This window comes from Pinus tabuliformis, chromosome 8, assembly GCF_031772625.1.
Source record: "Pinus tabuliformis cultivar Carrire ecotype Pingquan chromosome 8, CPIR1, whole genome shotgun sequence".
NCBI classification, from domain to species: Eukaryota; Viridiplantae; Streptophyta; class Pinopsida; order Pinales; family Pinaceae; genus Pinus; species Pinus tabuliformis.
The window spans coordinates 1,269,419,504-1,269,440,085 of record NC_142294.1 but is presented as its reverse complement, the minus strand read 5'-3'; the positions used below and the strand labels follow the sequence as shown (position 1 = coordinate 1,269,440,085).

Genomic DNA, 20,582 nt, shown 5'->3' with positions numbered 1-20,582 from the left:
TAATGTCTTCCAAGGGGATCTTTCTAGGGGCAAGGGCAAAGTTTAAACCTTTGCTTAAAAGACTAAAAACAGAAGGGGAAAAAGAAAAGCTGGAAAGGTTAACCACTCTATTATTCCGGGAAGAAGGCGGAAGAATAATAGGGTTCACATTCAAAATCTCATTGTTTAGGTTACCAGTATCATTGCTAATGTTATTGCTAAGAGATTTTGTGTTCTTTTGGACCAATTCTGCGAAATACAAATTGTTCTTCAGCTGGAATTGTATTCATAGGCAGGTACTTGACACAGACGAATACAAGGACTGAATGCCTGGCAGGGAGGTTTCTCATGAAATGCTCAAATATTGCTGGAACTCCTTGTGCTAGTTCTGTGTATAGAAGCCCAATCCCCAGAACTGTGGTCACATCCAGACTCGAACCCAGGCTTAACATGTGTTCTGTTGACACCTTGTGTTCTACTTCATAGGTGTATCTCTTTACATGCGCATAATGCCACACATACATTACAAATAACAATAATGCTGCAAAAGCGGTTGGAAGGTATCCACCTTTGGGAAACTTGTACAGCACTGCCGAGAGGTATGTGAATTTGATGGCTCCAAATGCAGTGACGAAGATAACGATCAACAATAAATGAGTCTGCCATTTCGTAAGCATTACCAGTGTGAGGAAGGATGAAGTTACGATCATAACCCCGACCACCTATGCCTGCATCCAATTTACATACCGTCACAACTTTAACATATAAATTTATATAAGGTTCGAAAGTGATAACTAAATCAGCTTATTCTTAAACATTTTTTAAAAATCATAAATTTATACATAAACAAATAAATATTCAAACTATCAATCATTTTTATCCCTCATATGTTAAGTCCCAAACGGATTTCTACATATCAATTCCCTGCTTGTATTTCCATCCTAACCATTTTGATCCACCAAACATATCCAGAGTGTATTCATTTTAACCATTTTGAATCACCAACCCATAATTTAACCACTGACTTATCAAGAATCACACTTACATCAATTTTTGTGAAATAAATTCAGGGTTATGTTATATATTCTAATTTAACAGCAATAGTACATACATACCATAGGCATTGCCGATCTTTGTAGTATCTTGGAAAGAAATGGTGACAATGATGCATGCCAACATGAGAATGTAGTTGATTTCTGGAATATACACTTGGCCTTCATGCTTTGATGAAGTGTGCACCACCGTAACGCGTGGAAAGCATCCGAGGGATATGGACTGTTTTAATCAGAGAACACACACTTGAACACATAAAACACAGAACAAACTGTCTTTGTTTGATTGCTGAAGTGGTTTTTATACATAGCAAGGAAGTTTCTGGAGTCAGTGGATTCTCCAGGAAGCTATCCATTTCTCAAGACGTAAATCCTTCAGAATAGTCTAGCAACTGCATTAATGGCGGGTGGTTGGAATTAATGTCTTCCAACACTCCCCCTTAATTCTAGCCATATGAAAAATATACTATGGCACAATATATAAGACATTGTAAACATACTCTTAATTGTCATGCTTTCTGTTCAAAGTCTCAGCTAGGCTTACAATATAATTTTGATTTTCTACAACACATAACTTACTTCTACAAAACTCAAATTTTGCCTTCCCAAGAGGCTTAGTGAATATGTCAGCAACATTTTCATTTGTATTACAGTATATTAGAGAAATTTCTTTTGATTGGACCTTTTCTTTTACAAAATGATATTGTGTGTCTATATGCTTTGACCTTGCATGATATATATGATTGTTCCCTGGTTTGATGGTGCTTTTGTTCCATCATCACTTCTTAATTTGATATTATGTTCCAATGGAGTACTCACTACTTTACATCCATTCATATGAAATCTCTTTAGTACTTCATTTGTATATTTGCTTTGTGTGATTAAGGTTCTTCCATCATCTCTCCATACTTCAAGACCTAGACGATATTGCATCTCACCAAGATCCTTCATTTCAAATTCCTGTGATAACTTCATTTTTATATCTGTAATCAATTTATCAGCACTCCCTGTTATTATTAGATCATTAACATATATAGAGAGTAATACTATATCCCCATTTCTATCTGTCTTGACATACAAATCAGGATCATTTTTACTTTTTTTAAATTTTTGTTGAAAAAATTTGTCGATTTTCTCATACCAATATCTGGGGGCCTATTTTAGTCCATATAAGGCCTTTTTTAACTTTCATACAAGATGTTCTTGACCCTTTTTTACAAATCCTTCTGGTTGAACAAGATAAATCTCTTCTTTTAAGTCACCATTTGGAAAAGCTGACTTTACATCTAATTGATGTAGCTTTCAATCATATTTAGTTGCCAATGCTATCATTATTCTGATTGTACTCATTTTTGCAACCAGAGCAAAGGTATTTTCATAATCTATACCTTCTTTTTTGTGAATAACCTTTTGCAACCAATCTTGCTTTATACTTATCTATGTTACCATCTGCATTAAATTTTTCCTTGTACAACCATTTTGATCCTATAGGGACTTTATTTCCAAGTAATTCTATTAATTCCCAAGTTTCATTTTTTATTATAGAGTCATATTCTTCTTTCATAGCTTCCATCCATTCTTTATGATTTTTGGCTTGTTCATAATTTAAGGGTTCAAAAACAGTCATTACTTGAGACATTAAAGCATAATCTTTATACTTGATGGGGGCTTGAATCTGTCGTGTTGACCTTCTTAGAGGTTCATTACTTTGTGGAGTACCTTATCCTTTTCTTCCCTATGGAGTGCCTACATCACGTCTTTGTGGACTTTGATTCCCTGATGTGTCTTTTGGAATGTCCATGTGTTCTTGTACTTGAGTTGATTCCACAACTTCTTCTTCTTCCTTAAAGATTTCATAAGGAGATTGTCATGTATTATGTTCATCTTCTTTTATTTGTTTATCTACATGCTCATGAAATATAACATCTCTACTTGCAAAGACCTTGTGAGTACTTGGATCATACATTTTATATGTTTTTGATCAGTGCAATATCCAATAAAAATATATTTGATGGCTTTGGCATCTAACTTTCTCCTATCCTCTTTAGGAATATGAGCAAAGGCCTTGCCTCCAAATATCCTTAAATGACTAACTTTAGGTTTAAAACCATAAAATGCTTCAAATGGTGTTTTGTGCTCAAGATACTTAGTAGGGCTTCTATTTTTAAGATATACAGCTGTATTAATGGCTTCAACCCAAAAACTATTAGAAAGTCCTTTACTTTTTAACATACTTCGAGCACATTCAACTAATGTTCTATTCTTTCTTTTAGCTACTCCATTTTGTTGAGGTGTATGTGGTACTGTAAATTGTTGCATAATTCCATTTTGTTCGCAATATTTGATAAAAGCTCCTGAAGTGTATTCACCACCTTTATCTGATCGAAGAATTTTAATGCTCTTTCCTATTTTTTTTCAATCATACTCTTGAATTCTTTAAAGTATTCAAACACATCACTTTTGTTTCTTATAAAGTACACCCAGCTGTATCTAGTGCTATCATCAATAACTATAAGAAAGTAATATGCTCCACCAAGTGACTTAGTTTGCATTGGACCACATACATCAGTATGCGCTAGTTCAAGTATTTCAAGTTTCCTTCTATTTTCATGCACACGAAATTCTTCCCTATGTTGTTTTCCTAGTGCACAACCTTCACATTCAAAGTGTTCACCCTTAATAATTGGAAGACCTTCTACCATCAGTTTATTTTGTAGTAACATTAGGTCATTATGATTTAAGTGTCCATACCTTTGATGCCAAAGCACTATAGTTGACATTCTTGTTGATGCCAAAGCTTGATGCCCATTCTTCATTACATCCAACTTGTATAAGCCTCCAACTGTTATTCCTTTTGCAACAACCGTGTAGTTTTCATGCACATCCTTTACCAAAGAATGTGATTTCACAAATTCAACTTTTAAATATTGATCTATGATAGTAGAGACTGAAATTAAGTTCTTCTTTAATCCTGGAACATATACCACATTTTGAATTTGTTTTTCTTGTCCATTAGGCATCATAACACTTATATTACCATATCCTTTAATTTCATGTGATCTATTATCTTGTAAATAGATGTGTCCACCATTATTGATCTCATGATAAGTATCAAACCAATCTATTTTGCATGACATATGGATTGATGCTCCAGAATCTATAAACCAAGCATTATCATCATCAGTTTCTGCTGATAAAGCAGCATTGGACACAAACAATTTGAGATTGCTAAAGTCATGACTAATTGCTTCATCTCTATCAACATAATTTCCTGAATGCCTTCTTTGTTTAAATTGATCAGACCTTCTTTTCATGCAATTCTTAGCAAAATGACCAGGTTTTCCACAGTAATAACACACATCATCTCTACTTGATTTAGTATTTATCCTTGGTAAAGGTGTACCATGAAATGATTTTACCTGTGGCTTTTTGCCTTTATTTTTCTCCCACTGTTTGCCTTTGAAGGACTGCTTCCCTTTGGCCATCAATGCCAAATCTGAATTGGAAGATTTCTGTTTAAGGCTTCTTCTCCGCTCTTCTTCCTGCATAAGTATACCTGCCAACTCATCAAAAGTAGGAGCCTTCTCTCTAGCTGAAAGACCAGTGATAAACATTTGATATTCATCAAGCATTCCATTTAATGTCACAGTGACCAAGTCTGTACTAGATATTGATTCACCAATGTCACCTAATTTATCCTTTAGATCATTAATTCTAGAAATAAAATCACGAACACTTTCATTTTATTCCATCTTCATTGAAAGAATCTTACTCTTTAAATACAATATTTGATTTGTATTCTTCGTCTCATACAAATTTTTAAGAGTGTCCCATGTCTCCTTCAATGTTTTGCACTCTCTAATGTGCGGAATAATGTTGTCCTTAACCATCATCCGCAAAAGCACCTTTGCGTGTTTTCTTGTCGCTCCCAATCTTGAATTGCAACATCTGTGGCTTGAGGGGACACTGGCTTAACTTCATCTCTAGACATAATCACCCATGTATTGTTGCCTTCCATCAAAATCTGCAACTTAAACTTCCAATTTGCATAATTTTCACCATCTAACTTGTTAGATTCAGATAAATAAGATTCTACCAATACATTAGCCATGTTACTTATTTTCACCGTACCAATCACCAAAAAACAAATTACCAATTTTCACAAATATAAGCCCTCAAGCATAAATCATAAAATTTTGTTGGATAATATGGCTTCCTCCTCTTTTTTTTTTTTTAAATCAACTCTCTTTCCAACTCCCCTTCCATTTTTTTAATATTCTTGTTAAAATAACAATATAACACAGCACAACAAAAATAGTTTGACACGTAATGATCTTGGATCCTTTAACATTCAAGCACCCAATACTTTTTAACAATGTTTTCTAACATAACGCTCACCTTCAAGCTTGTCGCTTCTCCTCACAGCTTCAAGTTTGCCGCTTCTCTAGTGTTGAGAGAGGCTCCACCTTACAACATTTTCTACAACGAATCACCTCCACGCAGCTCAGCTTCTATGTCCAGGCTCACCCCACTAGCGTAGATCTCTACAATAGGGAAAACAAAAAAAACAAACAGCGCTTGAACGATTTTACCTTCCACGACCGTCTCGACCTCCTCAAAGTGGCTCGAACGCCTCAATCACACACCAAACAATAATGCCTATCCAGAGGCACTGTCAGTCCTTCTCCAAAGCACACAACTCTTCTCTTGGTGCGTAACGTCTATCTGGTCATTGCACTACCCTCATCGCACCATAGATTTCCCAGCAGTGACAAACAAAACACTCGGCTGCACTCTTTAGTTCTTCACACACACTGAATACTTCTAGAAGTCTGACTACACTTCCACAGCTTCAACCACTAGGCACAGTTCACCTACGCTCTAATACCAAATCAGAGAACACACACTTGAACACATAAAACACATAACAAACTTTCTTCGTTTGATTGCTGAAGCGGTTTTTATACGCAACAAGGAAGTTTCTGGAGTCATTGGCTTCTCCAGGAAGCTATCCAATTCTCAAGACGTTTGCCGAATCTTCCAAAATAGTCTAGCAACTGCATTAATAGTGGGTGGTTGGAATTTATATCTTCCAACAGCTTTATGATAGCAAAAGTTGCATAGATCATGGCTTGGCTTGCTATAATAGAAGCAAGCCATTGCAACTGCAAACATTGACCAATATATAGCTCTTGTTACAAAATTTGAGTCATTTGTCATTAGAAAAAGTGAACTCATTATGAAAAGTTATAAAAAAAAATTAAATCATCCAAAGCAACAACGGGGAACTTGCCCTCAGACTATAAACAAAACAGAGAAAATTAAAGGATAAGTGAAGTTACCTGGAGTAGATTTGTAAAATGTATCTAACACATTTTTTCAGGGAACTTCTTGGGATATGCAGCGTGGCCCACATATGCGCAGATTAAAGCAAGATAGACTATTCCAGTTAAGGCAATCTGGCGAAGACCGGATGTCAGAGTACTTGCATACATAATCTTAAAAATCTTAAAATTTAAATATAAATTTAAATTTATTCCACATTTTCATCGATATCCATACCTGAATTGAACGAACGGGAAAATGACCTAGATCTACGAACATAGTTTCAGTTCCTTCATAGCACCCATCTAAGGTAAGCAATGAAGCCTCGCTTTGGTAAATTAGCAAAAAAAAAGAAGGATTCACACAAGTGGTAGCATGCTGTATACCTATTACACAGAGAACTATTCCTCCAAGTGAAATCCAAGCCTTGTGTAAATCTCTTCTGAAGTATTCAAAGATGTATTTGGGATAGAAAGCTTGGAACATAGTTGTATCATGTTTGACGATGTTATGAGGGAAATAGAGGAGTACCATATCAAAATAGATGGAGCAAATGAGTAACCAACTTTTCGGGTTCCAAATCTTTGGACAGAGAAGAGCATAACTAAGATTGCCACTGATATCATAGCTACCACCTCTGCAAATCCAATTGCAAATTAAATTCAGTTATTGCCAACATCATTTTAAACTTAAACTCAGAGAGAATCTTGATGAGTACTTTTTTCTTTTCAAAATAGAAATCTTGATGAGTACTTACCTTAGCTGATTGACTTCTCAACCTGTCGTATCCCTTGAACTGCTGATAAAATTGTTGCATGGAAATAATATTAGCTTTTAGTTTCATTAAAAACCAAAACCAGTGAGTAGAATAATGGTGTTTACAGTATGGATTTTGTCTAGAAACTTGAGAGATTGGATTTTGGGGAGGAATAATACCTGAGATACAAGGAGTGAGCACACCATCTCCAATAACCATGGAGGTACCAAGAAGGGCCGGTATGAGAAAAATTGTTTTAGCTGCATGACATTGTTCTAAAGCTTCTTTTATATTCAAAGCTCTTTTAAGCTCACTGGTGGGCACTGGAAGTTTATATGATGAAAGCTCTCTATCCTATGCTTGTTGACTGGGAACCACGCTCACTTTTGCATGACGGCATATCAAGGAATAAATTGCAAACGTCCCACCTGCCATCTCATTAATCTTCACAATCAGCTTATATCCAAAATACAGAGACAAAATTAACGTTGGATATTATATTTTGCATCATATTACATATCATCTTTGTTATCATTGGCCCACAGTACAATGAAAACGTATTTGAGCAGTGGCAAAAGAGTGAGCGAGTAGATTATGAGAGACAGAGGACCAAGAACATCATCTAGATGATGGATACCATCTGTAAAAGTGGAAGAAAACACATAAAGGGGAGAAGTTCCTATATCTCCATAAACCACTCCAATACTCTGAAAGGCCAACTAGAGAATGGAAGCCATTGTAACGAGATTTTGCAAAAACAACAAAAGCAAAGTTCTAATTAACTGATTGACTAAACACCATCATCAAGATTTTCATTGATCGTCATTTTAATTAGAAACCTTTAATTGCATTGTTTGTAATTTTCACAAACAGAGGAAGCCAGACAATGAGAATTTCTAAATGTTAAAACTATGGCTTCAAAAAAACTTATATTCAGAAATCGTAGACTAACCCAACACATTTAGACTATACAGAAATCATAGAGATATAACAAAGGCCCCAAGAATTAGAGTATAATATAAATGAATTTATTTTATTATTGATACTAACCGAGCCATGAGTAGCCATTCCGGAAACTGTACTTGACTCCAAATCTAAGGAGTCAACCCTCTTGAACTTGCTGCCATGAGAGTTACCATGCAACTTGTTTCCTTTTAAAACATCGCCCTCTTCATTCTCCACTCCATTAACCATCACCTCCATTTGCACGTCCTCTACTTCCTTCGAGACTATCTCTGCTTCCAACTCCATTTTCTTCCACTTTCAAATATCGTAGAGCTGTAACATAACACAAACCTATGACGCCCATATGCCATTTTATAAAGGGTTTGCATCCCCTCTACTTGGCGTAATTGGAATGTTAATTGAATTCCAAAAGGCTTGTCGCCATGTTTCCTGGAAATTGTATGAATATTCAAAACACATTCGCAAAAAAAAAAAAGGAGATTCAAAACAAGGTCAAAATTGTCGACTGAAACAGAATCTGCTGCGGCCATCTCCCAACTGAGGTTGCACTGCCTTTTCCGAATCTTGACATGTGGAGAGAATGTGGAGGTATGTCTGACCATAGACGTAGAGAGCACTTCGAGAGAAAACTTTTCAATTAAAGGAAAAACGTGTAATAAAATCTTTATAAACTGCAGATAATTGCACCACCACTAGTACTCTATTGTCAATGGCAACATTTACAAAAATGGGCATAGACCCCGCTTGTATATTTCTGAATGGCAACATATTCCACTAGAACCATCAAGAGTATATTCCCTCAAATGCCAGGAGAACCCAGTACCATCGAGAGTCTATTCACTCGGAAACCAACTGAAGCCTTGATTTGTCAGTTCGAAGTTGTTCCAGAAGCTCAGTGGATAAAATTAATTTTTTATAATTTGAAATTTAATCAAATTAATGTTTCCTTTAAATAATTTAATAAAATAATATTTTTTTATCATAATTTCAAATTATGATTATTTCAGCAAATAAGTTTATTTTATAAGTTTTTAAAATTTAATTTAATGCTTAATAATTAATATGTAGGTGATAGAGATTTAACCTATGTTCAATTTTAAATGGATATATGTTTATTTTGAAATAACTTCTTAAAATTTTTAATTCAATTATAATAATTATTAAGTAGATGATAGAGTTTTGATCTCCACTAATATTTTCAAATATTTTTATTTTTTTCACAAATTAAAGATTGAAATTTACCTCAAAAATATTTATTTCATTTTTCCTTTCTTAATTAAATTGATTAATTAAAAATTGTCATATGAATTGGGTTAAGGCTTTTTCAACGTGTAGTATTGATAAGCCATTATTTTCAAAGTGTAGTATTGTAACATACAGCACGAGACTTCATGAGTTGTTTTTTTACCAAGTTTAATTTTATTTATGTTATTTAATCATTAAAACTATTGGGCTTAAAATAGCCAGAACAAATACTATTAATTATTATTTAAAATACCTTGGACCAGATTATTAAAAGAATCAAAGAAACAATTGAACCAACTTCTTCCTTTACTTTCTTTTTCCTTAAAGGGAAAAGAGGGCAAAACCCTGGATTAGTTGGAAAGACGAGGACTGTGTTGTATTCTTCCTTGAGTTGGCGAACATAACCAGTGGGAAAGAAAGTTGAAGTAACAAGTTGTGGGGTACGAGACTTGAGGCTCGACAGAGTCCTAATGCCCAAGGTACCCAGTTGCTCTTTATTGGCAGAAGTGGAAGGGCTCGGAAGGGGAAGGCTGGACAGAGTCCTGATGCCCAAGGTACCTAGCTATTTCTTATTAGTAGAACTGGAAGGGCTCGGAAGGGGAACTTGGACGTAATTGCTAATGCCGAGGCTGGGTGGTGAGACATTCGGATTATTTAACATATACGTAACATAATACAGATAAGTGATACTATCATGGTAATTATTATCAGTAGAATAGTTGAATGTTTACTGTGAATTGACACAATATAGTTATAGTGAATGACCTGTTTACTGTAAGTAGATAGTTTGGAAATGATTTAGTATAAATTACGATCTTTACTAATTTCTGGGTAGAATATTAAAGCAAGTAGATAATGCATTTTTTCCTAATGAATACCGATACACATCTAGAGGACGGTACAACTGTTAGTTAACAATCAATGCTTAACTAATGAGAAAAATAGCATTATAGATGAACGTCGACTTAATCTGGAAATCCATAAGTATATGAACTGTAAAACCGATGCCTATCAGTATTCTATTAAAAATAAATAATTAAATGATATAAAGTGTAAACATATCATGCAACAACATATAGGTCTAAATATCATACCTCTGTCATACACAGGAATTTCCTTAACTAAAGAAAGAAATTAACTCAACAAACCATTCCATATGTTTCCGGTGGAATATATGATTTCTTTATAGATTCTTCATATACCTAGGGTTTGTAGCCGCGGACGAGTTCGTAAATAACCCATCCATAGCCATGTACCCTGGTTGCTTAAACTAAACCATGAACTCTAGTTATACTAAACATAAATATATGCAGAAAGCATTTTTAAAAAAAAGAGAAAAGAATGTCATAATCGGTATAACAACTGAGAAAAAAATCATGCACCACATATACCCTCGGTAATCAACCAAAACCCCAAAGCTCAGCAACTAATCATATAGCAATGATGGTTTACATAAACAAATGCCACAAAGTTCATGAATAATTCTGACATAAATATATTCCGTTGAATTCAATTCGAGTGAAGAACATTTCTGAAAAAAATTACAATCAAGTTCTGTCATGGGTTTGACATAGAAGAGAAGTGAGCTAAATTAATACTATATGGCTCGTATGAGCAAAAATAAACCCAAAATTTTAATTAACATAGCAATTCCTAGTCTAGAACGCACTTGGGCCGAAGCCACAACATCAGACCCCTATCCAGTAGTTAAATTAAGATCAAAAGGACCCTTCTCAGTCTCTTCGAAATAGTCAAAAAAAGGAAGGAATTAATTACATAAAGAACTGACATTAAAATCTGCGAGACCTATTAATCTCACCAAAAAATACTACAACTACATTGTAATTAACACTCTAATTCATATAATTGCACAAGAGTAAGTTCCCTAGACCGCATCAGCTAACCATTAAGGGCCATTAGAGTAAGCTCCAACCTATACCAGTTGCAGAGTTGTGGGTAAGCTTTGTCAACAAGCCATCATATTTAATGGCAAGCCCTTTTCAGTTTAAAATGCGTCATACTTGCAACCACCATAGGAAAATAATATGACTTAGATAATGAACTGACTTCAGGATGGTATTAAATGCAAAACAAAGGAATAAACCCTTACCTAAGTTTTGCAAGCCATGCACCGGGGTCTCACGTCTGCACGAAATAGAATTCTGGGGTTATAGATATCTAGAGTAGAAGAAAGCTTGTAAAAACTGAATGAATCGACAATCTAAAGAATTAGTACCTGGTTCCTACCAAGAAAAACAACTGTCACATAGTCCAGAATTTGAAGAGTCGAGTGCCCCACCTGACCAGCATGGAAATACGTTAACTCCTTGCATTGAGATAGCCTTGTATCAAACTAAGAATGGTTCAAGACATACACCATTTTTTCAAATAATGAAGACTCACAGTTATCTCTCCACGGCTTGCTACAAGGCATGGAAGTTGGACTATGAAAACCGCAGCGAAAGCAGGCGCAAAAGAGAAGCAGAGTGACAAGACTCTCCACCACGAAACACAAATGAGCAAGAACGCTGGTGGGAAGCCCAAGTGTTGGGTAGATGGATGATCCCAAAGAAAGTATCACCATTGGATGTTGCGATCCAAATCGATCCACGGGATGCCTAACACTTGTCTTAGCCAGAGCGAAAAGTTGGATTACTGTCAGTCGCATTAAAATTCGAGAACAAGTGATATGAAGTCACATACAGGTAGCCATAAATTCTAGGGCAAGGGGTAACCCAATTACCTCGTGAAGGATCGCATGAACCTCGTGGGTTGGTTAAAACCACTGTAATTTTAGTACCCCATGAAACAAAAATGAGCAAGAACGTCGGCGGGAAGCCCAAGTGTTAGGTGGATGGATGATCCCAAAGCAAGTATCACCATTGGATGGTGCGATCCAGATCAACGAACAGGATGCCTAACACTTGTCTGAGCTAGAGTGAAAATTTTCATTACTACCAATCACATTAAAATTTGAGAACAAGTGATATGAAGTCGCGTATAGGTAGCCATAAATTCTAGGGCAAGGTGTAACCCAGTTACCTCGTGAAGGATCGCACAGACCTTGTGGGTTGGTAAAAACCACTGTAGTTTTATTACCCCAAAAATCGTCAGTCAGACATGCCTCAAATTTGTATCATACGTGGTATCTAAATACTTAAGAAGAGATTCACATTTACCAACAAGATTTGATTTGAGGGTATTGCATTAATGTATATAGATATGTATCTATATTAGAGTTGATTTTTTTTTTTTACGTTGTTTTTACTATATTATATGTTTGTGTGTGTTATAAATGGTATCATAGCTAGGCTCATAGACTAAGACCTCTGGGTTGTTCTAATAGTCAATTAAGTCGTGATGTTCCTATATATATGAAGCCTTTTGGCTAATTTCGAACACAAAAGTTGAATTAGCATCAGGTATACAATGCATAGGAGCCCCAGATCATCGAGCCATCCAGAGGTGCCTTATGTAGAGGCCAACCCAGAATTATGGGTGTAATTGGGAGAGGAATGGAGACAGGCTAATGCTGCCTTACTAAAGATAGTACAACAACTTTGAGCAAAAATGATGAACCTCAAAATGGACAATGAGTGATTAAGATAGGAGCAGGAGAAGATTCTTAAAATTTTGTCAGATTAGTAAAATCGAAGAGGACCAGCTCCCAGTACAAAAAATAGGGAAAAGACCCCAACTACTCATAATGAGGAAGATCATGCAAAATCTGTAGAGGGTCACAAAGAAGAAGATGAAGGGTGTTCAGATAATGTTTTCGACCAAAGAAAACCAAAAAGAACAAAGATAGAACTACAAGGTGAGCTCAAAAAAATCAAACCCTCACTATTCGAAGGAGAGTCAGAAGAAGCAGTAAAAGCTTGGATGATAGACATGGGTAAATACTTCAAGATTTATGAATATACATAAAATATTAAAGCAGGGTTGGTATTTTACCAATTACGAGGAAAAGCCACCCTCTAGTGGGAAGAAATTAAAACCGTAAGGAAGATTGATGAAGAACAAGTAACATGGCAAGAATTCCAGAAACACTTTAAAGACAAATATTTAACAGAATGTTATTATGACGAAAAAGCAAAAGAGTTCCATGAATTAAGACTCGTAATCTTAACCATGGATGAAGATGTAGCATGCTTTACTTGTTGCATTATGTCCCATATATTCAAGAAGAAAAAGCTAAGATCCAATGGTTTATTAGTAGTTTGCCTAACTTCATGAAGGAGAAATTAGAATTCAACTATCCTAGAACCATGGATGATGCAATCCGAAAGGATCGCATCTGTTATCAGTAGATGAAGTAGAAAAATGAAGGATCTAAAGGAGTTGCTACTAAGAAAATGAGCAATTTTCCACCAAACAGACATCAGAAAAACATGCATGGCAAAAATAATCAACCAAGGACCTTTGGAAAGTTTCTAAGAAACCCACCCAGAACTCAGACATTCACTGAGAATAGACAACCTGAAGGAAATAGCAAAACTATTACTGAACAGCCATCAAAACCACCACTACAGTGTTGGGGATGCAAAGAAGCACATTATTACAAAAATTTCCCATAGAAAGCTCAGACTAAGAAACTTTCTAACATGCAAGAAGCATGGAAAATTTTAGGGGCGAATGTTTGCCGTTTGGCGAAATTAAGGGGTTTTAAATTTTTAGTGGGCGAATATTTTGTATCATTGTACATTTTTACAAATCGCCTCAAATAGCCCACCTTATTTTAAGGGAGAGGGTAAAAAAGGTAAATTTAGCCCTGAAATTAGGAGTTACAACCTTCCATTTGCCCTAATGTTCAAGAATAGGTTTTATTTAAGTGAATCCTATAGGCCAAATACCATATTTATAAAAGAGGTATGGTAAATTAATAAAAATATAAATAAATGAGAGGTATGGTAAATAAATAAAACATTTTTTTATATTTACCCCATAAGTCATCTTATATACATGCAAGGGTGTAAACAAATAAAAATATAAATAAAGTGGAGGTATGGTAAATAAATAAAACCTCTTTTTATACTTACTCAAAAGGTATGGTAAATAAATAAAAATATAAATAAACTAAACGTATGGTAAATAAATAAAACCTCTTTTTATATTTAGTCCATAACCCTTTTCTATTTATGAAGGCTCAAAAAAGAGGTTTTATTTAAGTGAATCCTATGGGCCAAATACCATATTTGTAAAAGAGGTATGGTAAATTAATAAAAATATAAATAAACTAGAGGTATGGTAAACAAATAAAACATTTTTTTATATTTACTCCATAAGTCAACACTCAAAAAATGCATTATATTTAGGTGAAACCTATGGGCAAAATACTATGGGCCAAATACCATGGGCCAGATTATTATTAATACCATGCAAAAAAACATTATTAACCCTAATATTAATATTAATAAAAATAAAAATGGCACATGGTATGGAATGTAGCCTATTTAAATGGGGGAATTAAACCAGCGTATATCCATCTTTACTCTGGATCTACTAAGCCTCGAGAGGAATCAAATATCGTGATCAAGAGTAAAAATGGATGTTGTAATTTAATGTATGTTAAATATTTTAACTTGGTTAAAACAAAAAATAAAATAAAAATCAATTATTAATTTTATTACTTTTTATAAATTACTAATAATAATTTTTAAGCTCCAGGTTTATGATAACCCATGGTATTGACCCATGGTAATACCATGGTATTCATGTGAGCATAGACTATTTAAAGGGCAAATTCTATCATCTTAGATCCATTTTAATCTAAGTCTACCTAAGGGCTAAAAGGGATAAATAGATTTCATCCCCCTAAGAGTGGTAGATGTGGAGTTAAGATGGATATAGGTTGGTTTTTATGATAATGAAGATATTAAATAGACTTAGGAAATTATATTGTAAAAACATCTTAAGGTGAATGGTTAAAGCTACATTTAGTCACTTCACAAATTTTAGTAAAAAATACCAATATTGGTTTTTATTTTTTTGTGATTTAACAAAAAAATTCAAAACAATGAAACCTTATCACTCTTTCCGCATCACCCTCACAGAATATTTCTCACCATTTTTCAAACATTCTCAATATGATATCTTCATGAAAAAGTTTAGGTATTGACGTTGGATTAGTTGTTTGTAAAATAAGCTAGTTTGTACAACCTTTCATCTTCTGTGCTATTCTTAGTTTGTCCTAATGATATGTAGGGGTTGGAGCCATTGCACCATATTTTCCTAAAAGGTGGAGATTGTTCACCAAAAAGGAAATTAATCTACATGTTACAATGCTGTTAACAAATGTGAGACCTATGAGGGTAGTGAATTATGCTAATAAGCAATTTAGATTGGGAGAGACATAATTAAATTTTATTATTTAATTGAATATTTCCAATTAAAATAATAATAAATCTACATTTATATATTCATATATTGATTGGAAGGATTCTCACAATAGTCACTTATTTCAATTAGATCCCATTCAAGCATGTGGGATACCTAATACTTTCTTATATAATATAGTTGCAGCTTGCTACTTGTTGGCGTGTTCGGGTAAACAAACTTGATGTGTTTTTTTTTATCTCACAGTTGGAGTCTATGGAATAAGAAAGAAATTTGATAACTTGAAAAAAGTGGTAGCTTGAAAAAAGTTGTAGAGAAAAGATTAATCTCTCCTACCTTGACGGAACTCAATGTCAATATCAACACCTACAAGAACTTTGTTGTAGAATGTTATCAAAACTAATAGAAGGATATGAAAGAGTGTATTATAAGAACCTTGACAAACACAGCCACTGAAACTTGGAACATTGTTTGTTGGAAGAGAAAATTATGTTTCTTTTTTTGAAACATGTACATTAGTATATTAAAGTTTAATGAATATGTTTTCTTATTATCATATATGGTTTCATACTTTAACAAAACATTCGCCCTTAGACTTCACAATGTTTTATTATTCAGTAAAGGATTTGCCAAGATCTTACAAGATTTTATAATTCAATGAAAGATTCTCCATCATTGTACAAGATAATATAATCTGGTGAGAGATTCACCAAAAAAATTATATAGACATATTATATTATTAATAAAATTGCCTCCCATTTTTCCTATGTATCATGGGGATTCGCCCATTTATTATACATATAAATTTAGGGTGGTTCTTAAAATTTTCCCTGGAAAGAAGCCTCTATGGTAGGAGATATCACAAGGAGCATGCCTAGGATTAATGTGGCTTTGGATGATCATTAGGCGAAATATCGGCCCACTATGATCGAATGTGAAGGTATGATTGTTGGTCAATTTGTTTTTGTTTTGTTTGATCCAGGTGCTAGCCTGAGTTATATTAGTCTTAAGGTGGTGGAAATATGTCAACTGCAAAGTAGTAAATACAAACAGTCGTGGCTAGTTCAACTAGCTACTGGTACCAAAAGAAAGGTGTCAACCAAAACAGAGAACTGCCCTATAATAGTTTCAAGACAACCTATCTAGGTCAATCTGAATATTCATCCCCTAGGCTCATATGATGTATTAATAGGGATGGACTGGTTAGAAGGTCGTTGGTCCCTGGTAGATTGCAAAGAAAAGTTCATAAGTTATCTTAACGAGTCAGGACAGTGGAAGGAAATTCAAGGAATTAAGAAGAATATCAAGCTACACCCTATTACAACCCACCAACTTGGAAAGTGTATAAGAAAAGGGTGCCAAATTTATGTTGTTTAAGTAGGGTTCAATAGTGATAAAAACAAAATGATCTCTTTAGAGAATATTCCTGTAATCCAGGATTTCTTAGACGTATTTCCTGAATCTATTCCATGATTGCCACCAAGGCGAGACATTGATTTTACAATTGAACTAATGCCTGGAGTAGCCCCTCTTTCGAAAACCCCTTATCGTATGAGTGTTCCAGAATTGACTGAACTTAAAATGCAGTTGCAGGAGTTGTTAGATAAAAGATACATATGGCCAAGTGTGTCTCGTTGGGAAGTCCCAGTGCTATTTGTACACAAAAATGACGGAACCCTACGATTATGAATTGACTATCGTCAGCTGATTAAGTTGACCATAAAGAAAAAATACTCACTACCTTGCAACGATGACTTATTTGACCAAGTACAAGGAGCTAGCGTGTTTTCGAAAATCAACTTAAGGTCTGGATACCATCAAATTAGAATAAAGGATGAGGACATCTGTAAAACCGCATTCCGAACTCATTACAGACATTATGAGTTTGTGGTACTACCTTTTGGCCTTACCAATGCACCAGCCACGTTCATGAGCCTAATGCACGATATTTTCTAGCCCTTTCTAGATAAGTTTGTATTGATTTTCATTGATGATATATTAATATAATCTAAAAATCAAGTGGAACACGAACAACACATGAGAACGGTACTGCAAATTTTTCAAGAAAACCAGTTGTATGCAAAGTTTAGCAAACATGATTTTTACAAAGATCAAATTTAGTACCTAGGCCATGTTATATCAGCAGAAGGGATAGCAGTGGATCCAGAGAAAATCAAAACTATCATGGAATGGACTGCACTGAAAAACATGGCCAACTTAAGATCCTTCTTAGGGTTGGCAGGGTATTACCGCCAATTTATAAAGGACTTTTCGAAAATTTCCTTCGCAATGACTTCAATTCAGAAAAGTGGACGAGCTTTCCACTCAATAGCGGAATGCCAACAAAGCTTTCAGCAACTAAAACAACTACTCACAATTTCTCTGGTGCTAAAGGTAGCGGATCCGGAAAAATCCTTTGTGGTATGTACTAATGCAAGTAAATAAGGTGTCAGTGGAGTACTAACTCAAGAAGGAAAATTCATTGCTTATGAGTCACGAAAACTAAAATATTGTGAACAACGTTACTCTACCTATTATTTGGAGTTGACCACGGTAGTGCATGCACTAAAGATGTGGCAACACTACCTTCTCAAAAAGAAATTTTTGTTGTTAATTGACCATAACAGCTTGACAAATTTCTTTAACTAATCTAATTGAAATGCATGCAAGGCCAGATGGACTGCATTCCTAAGTGAATTTGATTTTGACTTAAAACACATTAAAGGAAAAGAAAACTGGGTAGCTGATGCTTTAAGCAGAAAATTACATTACATCTATGAATTACATTTCAGTCATGCACAATCTAACCTACCAAAGGTTATTTGAGAAGCTTCCCTTAAGGATTTGGAATAGCATTCTTATGGAAGCAAGATTCACAAGCCCAAGAAAGAGGGCAACAATGTGAGTATGTAATCAATTCTGATAAAATGTTAACATTCAGAAAGTGAATCTACATTCCTAGCCAGATTTCTGTGATGCAGATGTTACTAGATGAGTTTCATAGGAAACCTTATGCTGCCCACGCAGGATACCAAAAATTGTATTCTTCCATTAAAAAAAGTTATTTCTAGCTCGGATTATGAAAAGATGTGGCTAGATATTTATCTAAGTGCTTAGAGTGCCAATTGATGAAAGCAAAACATCACCATCCTACAAGTCTGTTGCAACCACTACTCATTTCGGAATGGAAATGGGAGACTGTAACTCTAGATTCTATTACGAGATTACCTTGTACCATAGAGCAACATGACTCAATCATGGTGGTCATAGACAAGACGAGCAAGACTTCTTATTTCGTCCCTGTAAAATCCACCTACAAAATGGTAGAGATTACAGACATATTTATGAGAGAAATATTCCGTCTACACAGGATACCCCAAGTGGTGATCTCTGATAGGGATGTAAAATTTACATCCGCTTTCTATAAAACTCTCTTTGTAGGAATGGGGACCCAAAATCCATTTTAGTATTTCTTATCATCCACAGACAGATCGTCAAACAGAGCGAGTAAATCAAGTTCTGGAGGATATGTTATGCATGTTTGTAATGCAACAACCACAAAAATGGGAGGATTACCTCCACTTGGTAGAATTCGCCTAGAATAATGGGCATCACGAATCTTTGTGTATGAGTCCCTTCAAGGTACTTTATGGGAGAAAGTGTCGGGTACCCACGGATTGGAATAGTCTGGAAAATAAATTAGCATTGGGTCCTGACATGCTAGCAGAAATGGAGGCTATCGTTAAGAAGGTTCACCAGAACTTAAAGGCGGCAGAAGATAGGCAAAAAGTGTATGGAGACAAGAAGATAAATCATAAAGAATTCTATCTAGATGATCACGTGTCTCTAGAGGTGAAACCTCGGAAGAGCACCTTGTAGTGGAAAGGTTGTGAAAAATTGGCACCATGGTACTATGGGCATTTCCAAATTTTGGAACAAATTAGGCCTGTGGCATATAAACTAGCACTACCAAGCCACATCCATGTACACAACGTATTTCATGTGTCTTTGTTAAAAAAATATATTTACGACCCTTGACATATTAATAACTGGAAGCGTATTCAAGTAATGATAAATAGGAAGAAATATGATTAAAAGATTAATGTTTTGAAATGTTCTGACAACATAATATGAATGTGCAGGTAGAACACGAGGGAGAATTTCTTGCAGAGCCTCTTCATATCCTCAATCAAAGAGAAACCACATTGTAGAGGCGAGCCATCATCCAAGTTAAAGTGTAGTGGAAGCACTTTGGCCCAGATGAGGCTACCTGGGAAGAAGAGGAGGCCATGTGAAAAGCTTATCCTGCACTATTTGCGTAAAGATAGAACACCAAAGGCAGTGTTCCTCTATAGGGGAGGGAGCTGGAACATACAGCGAGACTTCATGAGTTGTTTTTTTACCAAGTTTAATTTCATTTATGTTATTTAACTATTAAAACTATTGGGCTTAAAATAGTCAGAACAAATACTGTTAATTACTATTTAAAAGACTTTGAACCAGATTATTAAAAGAATCAAAGAAACAGTTGAACCAACTTCTAAGTACAGTTACAACTGCTCCTTCACTTTTTTCTTCCTTAAAGGGAAAAGAGGGAAAAACCTTGAGGGGTTTGGAAAGAGGAGGGTTGTGTTGTATTCTTCCTTGAGTTGGCGAACATAACCAATGGGAAAGAAAGTTGAGGTAACAAGATGTGGGGGACAGGACTTGAGGCTGGACAGATTCCTGATGCCCAAGGTACCCAGTTGTTCCTTATTGGCAGAAGTGGAAGGGCTTGGAGGGGGAACTTGGACATAATTTCCAGTTCCAAGGATGGGTGGTGAGACCTTCCGACTATTTAACATATACGTAACGAAATACAAATAAGTGATACTATCATGGTAATTATTATCAGTAGAATAGTTGAATGTTTACTATGAATT

At 35.0% G+C, this 20,582-nt stretch overlaps 1 pseudogene; it reads right to left on the bottom strand.

The window, feature by feature from the left end:
* Positions 1-197: 197 nt before the first annotated feature.
* Positions 198-8,364, bottom strand: LOC149240003 (potassium transporter 5-like; annotated as a pseudogene).
* Between the last annotated feature and the right edge of the window lie 12,218 nt (positions 8,365-20,582).